The sequence below is a fragment of the Delphinapterus leucas genome, chromosome 12 (genome assembly GCF_059928025.1).
Source record: "Delphinapterus leucas isolate spDelLeu-1000000601 "Yukka" chromosome 12, BTC_Dleu_Yukka2, whole genome shotgun sequence".
NCBI lineage: Eukaryota > Metazoa > Chordata > Mammalia > Artiodactyla > Monodontidae > Delphinapterus > Delphinapterus leucas.
In genome coordinates, this window is record NC_143140.1 from 51,185,285 (window position 1) to 51,195,774 (window position 10,490).

At 40.2% G+C, this 10,490-nt stretch overlaps 1 pseudogene; it reads left to right on the forward strand.

Annotated features, from left to right (window-relative positions):
• Positions 1-573: 573 nt before the first annotated feature.
• LOC149747884 (coiled-coil domain-containing protein 167 pseudogene) lies at positions 574-4,296 on the forward strand (annotated as a pseudogene).
• The last annotated feature ends 6,194 nt before the right edge of the window (positions 4,297-10,490 follow it).

The following is a 10,490-nucleotide window of genomic DNA, read 5'->3' on the forward strand; positions in this document are numbered from 1 at the left end:
GTTTAGTTACTTCACCATACATTTTAGTTATTTCAATAGTGAGTGCGATACAGGGTACTTATTTGACCACACTGCCAGAAATGAAAGTCTCTTTTATTTTATTCCTTTCCCCTTAGGCTCATATAAATTTCTTGCCCATCTGTTTAATCAGTCACTCAGCAAGGACGAAATTTGTCCTTTTATAGACAAAGACATTTTGTGTCTTTGTTTCATCTTGTATAGTGGCTTATTTCAATTTACAAGGAAAAAATGAAATGGTTCCATTTGAAATGTATTCTGATATGATATAGTAAGGGCACAGTAGGTGGGGAAGAATTCTTCATTTCCTCCATGACCTTTGCCCCTGGTGTTCCTCCTGTGATTATGTTATGTTACAGAGCAAAATGATTTTGCAGATTGTAATTAAGGTTGCTAAACAGTTGACCTAAAAATAAGGAGATCACCCAGGTGGGCCTAATCTGATCAGAGGAGCTCTTTAAAAGCAGGGAGTTTTCTCCAGCTGGTAGCAAAAGGGATGGTTAGAGAGATTCCAAGCAAGAGAGGATTTGATGTGCTGTTGAGAGCTTAAGGTACATGAACTTGGAGAGCAACTTCTGGGAAGTGAGAGCAACCTCTGGCCAGCAACCAGAAAGAACACAGGGACCTCATTCCTACAACCACAAGGAACTAGATTCTGTCAACCGTGAATGAACTTGGAAGTAGATCCTTCCCCAGACTCTCTAGATAAGAGCCCAGTCAAACTGATGGCTTGATTTCAGCCTTGTGAGATTCTCCAGAGAGAATCCTGTTGAGCCCACCTGGACTTCTGACCTACAGAACTGTGAGTTAATAAATCGGTATTAAGTTGGGATGCTCGCAAGTCATTTGTTATGCAGCATTATAAAACCAATACAGACATATTTCCCCATCATCTGTAGCTTAAAGAAAACAAAAAAGCAGGAGTGATTTCTTTCTTCTCTTAGAATACTGAGTACCAAACAGGGAAGGCTTGCCTTCAAGAGACACATGTACCCCTGACAATGCCAGCTCTATGCTCAAACATTGAACAGAGAGGATGATGCAATTGAGTTTGCTATTGGCAAGAAAAGGTCAATTTAGTGAAATGTCAGATACTTTTCAGTGAAAAGGCAGATCATTATATCCGACACTAAGTCAGTACTCCGAGTTATAATGTACAAACTACTGTCTTCATATTACTCTCTCGGAAGCCGACCCCTCTGCATGTTTTTCTCAAGCTAAAGCCATGTTCCCCAACGCCCACCTCTGGAAGTGGGCTTCTTTCCCTGATGATGCTCCAGGCCTCTGGAGCAAAGTGGAACACTGTTCATTTAACTAGCTCTTGACATTCCCTCACCCCGATTTCTCCTTAATCACCTTTCCAGCTTCCTTTCATATGATATGTCCATACAGACCCTAAATTTGGCAAATATTTAGTTTCCAAATATTTAATTTCCAAAATATGCCAGATATTTTGCTAATTTCCTTCATGCCTTTCCTTCTACTCATGATGTCCTTTCTTTATGTCCACTTGTAAAAATTGTCCTTATTCTTCAATATTCAGCTCTGAGCTCACTTCCCCCAAGAACCTTTTCTAGATTCTTCCAGGCAGAATTGTATATTCCCTCTTCTGTGTTTCCAAAGTGTTCAAAATCAGGTTTTGCTCTCTGTTGTGTAAATGCCTGCTTTGCCCATGATGTTGTTAAGTTACATTAAGAACAACTGTTCATATCAATACATTTATAAACATTTATATACATATATATATATATTTATAAACTCCCCAAAGCCTGGCACAGTTCATTAGTAGATGTCTGTGGAACTGAGGTTCCAATCTAGTGAGATAAGCAAGATAATCAGGTGGTGCAACAAACTGTTCTCCTTTTCCTTTAACTATGTGAATTGGCATATACTGCTCTTTACTTTCTCCTTCAACTGGATTGTGCAGACTTGGCATTTCTCCCAAACTTCTATAATACACGAGTCAACCACCACAGCCCATCCTCAATTATTTCAAAGCCAGGTTATTTCCACAACATCGTCTCCCTGTCTTGTGTCCATAATATCCTTCCTGTGACCATAATATCCTCACAATCTGATACATGTCTACATACTAAAACGTCATTCAGCTGTCTAAAAATTGTTTTTACTGAACCACTCTCTACCTCAAAACCCAGCAATGTCTGTCCATAGCCTAGAGTTGCTTTGTCCAATACTGTAGTCACTGGTCACTAGCCATTAGCACACTGCTGCAAGTGTTAAATACCCACAGATTTTAAAGACATAGTATGAAAAAAAGAATGTAAAATATTTCATTAAAATGTTTTGTATTGATTATATTGACTATATGTTGAAATGAAATGATACATTGCCTACACTGGGTAAAAGAAAATATATCACTAAAATTAATTCACTTGTTTCTTTTTACCTTTTTAAATGAGGCCACTAAAATTATGTATATGGCTTGCATTACATGCTATAGACAGTGCTAGCCAAAGGCATAAAGTCCTAGCACCTGCATTTGGCATCGTGATTCACACTTGACCTCAATCTCCTTTAACAGCCTCATCTTTCATGTCTCACACATGAAATGTCCATATGGTCAGTACTTTTTCAGATATCCTGTTCTTAGTCTTTTCCTCTGCCCTTACTATTTCTTGTATGACCTCTTCTTCCACTTTGCTTCACAATCCTATCCCTTCTTCCAGGCTCATTTTAGCACCACTACCTACAAGAAATCTTTTCTGATCTCATCAAGTGAACGGATTTTTTTTTTTTCTAAAGAAAGGATTCTGACATGTAATTATTTGTGAGTATCTTTTGTCTCCTCTATTACAAAGTACTTAGAGGGTAAGGACTATTTAATATATCTGCACATGCCACCACAAATAGCGAAGTGACTCCCCTCAAAGACTCTCAAGGTGTGATGCATAAATGAATGGAGGAATGCTATTTAGGAAATAAGTTATAGACGTGCATATGTGTATACATTATAGACATTGTAATGTCTCTATATACATATTCATAAATATTATTTTATAGTTTAATGAATAGGAAAGATCAGCATGAAGACTCCCTGAGTCTTTGGAGGAGAATATAGGATGAAAATCTGCAGAGAGGAAAAGAAAGACATTAGAACTGAAAGGGACTGGAGAGAGCATTATGCCCATTTCTCCCTTCTTACAGATGCAGAAGTTCTAGATGGAGAGTTTGAGTGATCCCTGCTAGGGATGTGCGAAGTATACTGCTGTATCTTTTGTGCTCAGTACAGGACCTGACACTTAGAGGTCAATAAACATTGGTCCAATGAATGAATGGATGAATAACAATGCAATGCACACCTAGGGAACTGAAACTAGACGACATATCTCCTGATTCGCAGAGTAGTATGATTTTCACTCTGCCATGTAGAAAGGGGAAGGAAAGTTGGGAAGCAATGTTTAAAATATTCTTATCAGCCAACTTTGGCGTTATTCATTCAACAGTTTTTCTGGCAATGGCATCTAGGGATATGTGGTTATACAAGAGTAAATTACACTTCCCCTCCTGTTCAGGTGACCCCCTCCAAGTTGGTTAGGGTTTATTTATCTTGCTGCCCTTTATCTGGGCAGAAGAGTATGTGCTTTCGGTAACTTTCAAAATAGCAGTGATGGATTTCATTGATTCCCCCATTCTTTCTTGTTCTGGTCCCTTCTGTACACTTATCTGTTGCTTGATATTTTACAGAGCATTTCTCCCACATGTATTACACTATAAAATCCTCAAAGCAAAGTTACTAGGTATTATGAGCACCTCCACTTAGAAATGTGATACTCAGGGAAGTGAACTAAGACTGGTCAAACATCATACAGCTAAGAAGGGTCAGAGCTGGATGTATCTTCTGTATTATTTCCAAATAACTATACTTGCTTCCTCCATTATTTCCCATTATCACTGTGAATAAGAGTACACATTCATTATAGCTGGGGCAAGAGGTATTATCTGTGGCCAGTGGACAGAAGAGAGCCATCGGTCAACCTCATGGGGCAGAGCTGAGCTCAGAGGCCAGGAGGTCTCTGGAGAAGGAGAAAAGCAGCCTGATGAACAAAGCCTCCAACTATGAGAAGGAGCTGCAGCTGCTTCGGCAGGAGAACCGGAAGAACATGCTGCTGTCTGTGGCCACCTCCCTCCTTCTGACCCTCATCTATGCCTACTGGACCCTGTGAGCCTGAGATTTCTCCAGTCAGCACAGGCTTCCCCTCAGCGCCGTGGTCACGGCCAAGCAGGCCCTTGAAGCCTCAAGAGGACCAAGGTACAAGGGCCATCTCTCCCTGACCCAGACATCGGAGCAGGGCTTCCTGTCAGCTCAGCTCCTCTTGCCTCCCATTGCTGCTGTGGGGCTTGAGTCTCCAGATGGACTTCGTGCTGGCTTAGCCCAAGGGAAAGGCAATAAACACTACCCTGGCTGGAAAAAAAAATCACCAGCCAATTTCTTATTTTTCAGAATATTCTCTTCAAAACACAATTTTTGGGGTTTAGTATGTGTGGAAAGAAAATAGCTTTTCTGTTTTCAATAGTCTTATCCAATATAACAACAACTAGAACCATTGCTAAATGGCTCCCCAAAACTTCATATGGGGTGTACCCTTGCTCCATTTCTGAAACTCCAGTGATGAAGAGACAGCAATTGACATTTTCTTGGGAACTCTGTACAGGTGGATTCCCCCCACCCGCTGCTAAAGATTAGGGGACTTATGAAAGCTTGAAGATTTTGAAATGAGGTTTAGGCTTAATGATTTTTTTTTAAGAAGTTGAAAAGAATGCAGGGTATGATATTAAATAGGATAGATAAGTAGAACAAAATTCATAAATCTTAGTTGAGGTAGTTTACACAGGAGATCTATTCATCTCACACATTTTCCATCTGTATAAGGCAATTTGCTTATTATTTAGATGGGACTGACACAATCTGACAACCTGGTTTATTAGCATACTTTGTAACTAATTGTATGTAAAATGCCAGCAGTATTTTTCCCACCTCTTATTTTAGCAAGGGGAATTTTTCTGAAGCTGTAAATGAATGTCCCCAAAGTTCTCTCCCTCCCCTCTTTTCTTCCTCTCTGCTCTTATCTTGAACCTACTAATGAAAACAAAATTTAGAACATCAAATATTACTGGAAAGCCTGTTGGCCACGCATATCATTGTGGGTATGCCACCCTCTTAGCTTTAGGAAGGTTGAGTAAATGTCTACCATCCCTTTATGTTACCGCCCTGCTCCTCCCATCGCCCTCGCTTCCTTGGGTGTGATGGGTAGACTGAAAAAAGTGCCAATGAAATAAAAGGAAGCAGTTCCAAAATACGTGGACTTGCACTATGAAATCCTTGTGTTAAAAAGTAGTGTTTCTTAACAGAAAGAACCTATTAAATGAACAAGAAGAAAATCATAATGAAGTCATCTTGCTAATTAACTTGGACGGAACTAACACTGCTGCAGCTAAAACTCACAACAAAACTGCCTTCTTAGTGGAATTTTGTTGAATCATAATCTCCTGTTTCTTCGGTATCCACATGTCTAGCTATTTCAAGAATGTTTATATCAAACTTTCATTGTAAGTGCTAATACTGAATTATTTAGGAGAAATAAGTGACAAATACTTTCCGTGTGTGTGTGTGTGTGTGTGTGTGTGTGTGTGTGTGTGAAGTATCACTTTCATTTCAGGGGGCCTAATTATAACACTACTTTCTATTTTAGTCTTTACTTATTCTTCAGCTCTTCCGGGATTGGGTAGTTTTTAACAATGAAACAAACAGTGCTCCAGTGTCTAATTAAGATTTTCTTGTAGGATTCATAAATGTCTCATTTATTTCTTGTAGACATTAATAAATGTCTCTTTAGCCCCCCTGAACTAGAGATGTTACTCTTCACCTTGGCCTTCTAATCTGGAGACAAGTTTGTGGATCAAGTATTGAAGGGTATTGAGCAAAGAGTTTGATTAAAGCCACTGAGTCTTCAGATGCTAGTCCCATATTATTGATTCAAATGCACTTCTCTATATAAATGCTTAGATGTGTCTTTTCAAATGTACAAAGCAATGGTCTGGAATGACCATCAGAGGAAACCATCATCTTGGCCTTCCCTGGCAAAGAAAGTAGAAAGCATCTTTGCATTCTGCCTGTATTACCTCTGTTTCTATGACAGATTTTTTTTTTTTCATGCTGAGGAAGAAGCAATGAGACCAGAGCACAGCCACCAGAGAGAACTCTTGTCAGTTTTCTGGTAAAGACTTGCAAGAGGTTATGCCATGCACGTTTGGGGCAACGTTCTCTGAGAGGAGTGGGCTCAGTTTCACAATGACATGGCAGATGGTAAAACCATTCAGTTCCAAACTCTTGCTCAGTTAAAAACACCCTAGACTTTTCTCTTTGTTTTTCAAAATGACATGATTTGGTAGGCCAAAAAAAAAAAAAAAAATCAGTGATGAAGAAATTAAAAGCCTGAGTCATCTCTTAGATCCTCAATCACACATTTATAAAATGAAAGAGCTGGCCAGATAATCTCTTAGGTCCTTCCAGTTTTAAGATTCACATGCTTTTACTTGAGTGGTATCATCCATGCCTCGCTCCAGGAAGCCAAGCTGTTATTTGTTTTTGCATCCCCATGCCTCCCAGCCAGTGGGTGCTCAAGAAATATTTGTTGAAGGAATGAATGAAGTGGGGCCATGAAATGCATTGTAATAGCAAGTGCCAGCTGAGTTTGTGATGAGCTCAGCATTGGGAAGACTTTCCCCAGGTCGTTCATAACATCATTGGAGAAATTAGCTTACATCAACTGAAACTTTGCAAACCCACAGCACAACAAAGAATGAGGCAGACTCTACAGATCACAAGAGCTTAGAGAAGGTCATGCAGCTCTCAGGGACGACTGTGTAGCCATTTTGGTTTTGGCAGATGGAAAAATAAAAATAACGATAAAAATCAATAAGTATGTGTATGCTTGCTAAATGTCAGGCATTTCATATATATGTAATCATATTTAATCCTTATAACACCATGAGCTCGATATGATTATCCACATTTTACAGATAAGTGAACTGAGGCTTGGGGAAAGTCAATAAGTGGTCCAAAGTCACACAGCCAACAAATGGTGGAAGAGGAATTTGAAACCAAGACTGACTGGCTTTAAAAACCATGATCCTCCACATGCACCTAGCTGCCTAGATTAAAAGTACACTATGTCATGGGAAAACTGGGGTCTCAGGCAGAGTACTCCCTCTTATCGAGTTGTTCTCTCATCAGGCAGGTGAATATGCACCTGTCTGCTCTTTTTGATCACCTGCCCATCCCTATAATGCCTGAGAAGATCCTCACACATGACCTCTCTTGCCCTCTGGGATTTTGTTTTCTTGGATGCTTTCTGTCTGCCCATCTCTGCTTATCTCAACCCTTGATACTTACATTTGTCCAGGCTAAGCAACCTAGCTTGGCTCTAGGGATTGGTTTTGACTTCTAGGATGTGATGACCTTAGTGCTCATTATACCCACCTTCTTCCAACCTTCTGTCTCCGCCTCCTCTGCTACCTTCTGAGTCCTGTTATAGATTTGCTTTGTCGTTCTCCTTTTCTGTCATATACATAGAATCTGGCTTTCCCCTCATTCTTTACCTGGGTTCTCCATCCTCCAATATCTATTCATTGTGACTTAGGACATTTGCGATGATGACAGGGGTGTGAACAACCCAAGTACAATATGAGCAGAGATAAGGAAACAGACACAAGCTCGCCATGTGTAGGAACCAGGAGGGAATTATTGGAGAGAGAAAAGATGGCTTGTACTAAAGCATGGAAGTGAGATTGAATGGAATATATATGAGACGATAGATCTTGTAAAAAGCCAGACGTGGGTGTGTACAGATGGTAGCATAGGAAACGGAACAGCAGCACAAATGATTGAAAAAATAAACTGTTTGTTAAAAGCTGTTTATGTAGAAGAAAAATTCAATCTTGAATAGGACTGACAGAGTGGGGAGGAAATATTAGAATAAGGACACCAGGTAGGGGGCTGATGCTGATTTATCCAGACATGAGGCACTGACAGCTTGCCCTAGAGTACACGTTGTGTGAATGGAGGAAAAGGGGTAAGTAGAGCAGGTATTTTGAAGAAAAGGCCGTTAGGACTTGGAAGAAAGACTGGATATAATATATGACATTTTAGGTTATCTCCAGTTCTCAAAAATTCTTGTTTTTTGGTGGGTGGTAGTGTTCAAGAACAGGTGCCCAAGGAAAGGATTTAAAGTCAGTTCCAATATTTCACTAAATATTCATGTCAAATCAAACCTCAGAGTGGACAGTGTTGCAACCAGCAACAACCCAATGTTTTTATAATCTCATTTAGTATGAAGTATTCTTAGATATTGCTCTTTTGTAATTTTGAAATGATGAACTGAGATTTCTCAAATAAAAATTTGTTTCTGAAGAACAAATTTTTATTTAAAATGTATATTGTAACCTTTCTTGAATGGATGTTGAAGATCAGAAAGAATTGAGCTTTTCCTCTCTCTCTCTACGGTAGATATTTTCAGGATAAATATTCTAATAATCCTAAGTTAGTGTAATAATGGTCCAAGTTATGGTATATAATGGAATTTCCTTGAGTTGACAGTTGGAAGTAAAGATACCCAGAAGTTTCACATTTTAAAACCTTATTAAAAGGCTCACATGACGGACAGTTAGGGTATCACCCATGATCCCTGGGACCTGATGTTCATGCCTTTGGATAAGCCCCTCCCCTTAAGCATGGGTAAGACCTATGACTTGCTTCTAACCCCTAGAATATGGCAGAGGTGATGGGGTATCACTCCTGTGGTTTTGTTACATTATGTAAGACTCTGTCTTGCTAGCGGGCTTTGCTGGCTTTGAAGAAGGAAGCTGCTATGGACTCTCTGCTGAGAGAAAGTGAATGCAATCCACAGCTGCACAAGCAAGGAAACACATCCTTCCCTAGTTGAGCCTCCAGATGAGAACCAAGCTCTGGCTGACACCTTGGTTGCAGCCTTATGGGGCCGTGAGGGGAAGAAACCAGCTAAGCTATGCCCAGGCTCCTGACCCAAAGGAATGATGAGATCATACATGTGTGCTGTTCGAAGCTGCTAAAGTTTGCAGGAGTTTGTTACACAGCCTAGAAAACTAGTTCACTTTGCTCCTTCTCTCTTACTGGCTCTACAAACCAGTGATTAGTGCTTCCATCTTCCCAGTTACCATACCAGAGGCCTAGGAGTCATTCTGGGCTTCTCCCAACCCTTATGCCCAACATCTAATCATTCTGCACGTTCCGTGAGTTTGTCTCTTCCATGCTTTACATCGTCCAAAGTAGTGAAATTTGACTACACAACCCATGTCTTTCTTCAAGGCTGAAGGCTATGAGATGCTCATGTGAGCTCACTTTCAGAGAGAGGGAGGGAGGCAGTAGTATGGCCAAGGACAAGGGGTAAATAAACAAAAAGACAAAATTGATGGGGTGCTGAGCTGAGGCAGGGTGTGCCAGGGCCTCTGCTCAGACCTTGGTTAATTCCACTGTCACCCAGGGTATCAGTGGCTCAGAAATGACCTCACTTACTACAGAGGCACTTTTACAACCTGCTCTACCAGCTCTCATCCTTTCCTGCCTGGACCAAATCTTCACTCTGACTTGTATCTTACTCCCTCTCAAATTTATCCTCTACTTTGTTCCCAGACTCGCTCTCTAAAACACGAATCTTACTATCTCACGACATTTGTCACTGGTGTTCAGCGTAAATTCAAACTCCTTGGCATAGCCGCCAAAGCCTTCCATAGCTGGGTTGGCCCTGCTACATCTCTGGATATGTCTCCTATGCTCCCACCACTCACTCCGTGTTTCAATGATATTGACAGTTTACCATACGGTTTCCAAGGCAAAGTCATGCTATTTTCATCTCTACATGCCTGCTGAAGTTGTTCTCACTGTGAAGAATGCTCTCCCCCATCGTTTCTTTGACTTCACCTCAACCTTTAAGATTCGGTGGAAGTGTTAAAACCCACAGGAAGCCTTTGCTCACCTATTAAGGAGGATCATTCCAGGCCAGAATAGAGTAGAGGCTTTGTGGGGATCTGGTTGGAAAAGCATCAGAACTACTGCTAATTACTCACTTGATCCAAGGGGACATCATACTTCAGCCCATCATCAAATCTTCACCATAATTAAAAGTAAGTTCTAAAAGTTTTATATAGTTGGCCCAATGATAATGCAGTCTAGGTATCATTGCGTACATCTTCCTTTGGCTAGATGGAAGTATAATAAAGATACGCCTCTGTATTACAATAATATTAAAACTAACCTCTATTTGGGTAGATGTGTGTTTTTACAATTTAATACAGAAATTTTGTTTCCCATGAAAATGTTTCTTTATAGTCAATCTCCAAATGGTTTCTGAGATGACTGGAAAGGTCACAAGATGAGAAAGAATGAAAAGAGATTGTAGCAATTGGGCATTTGAATA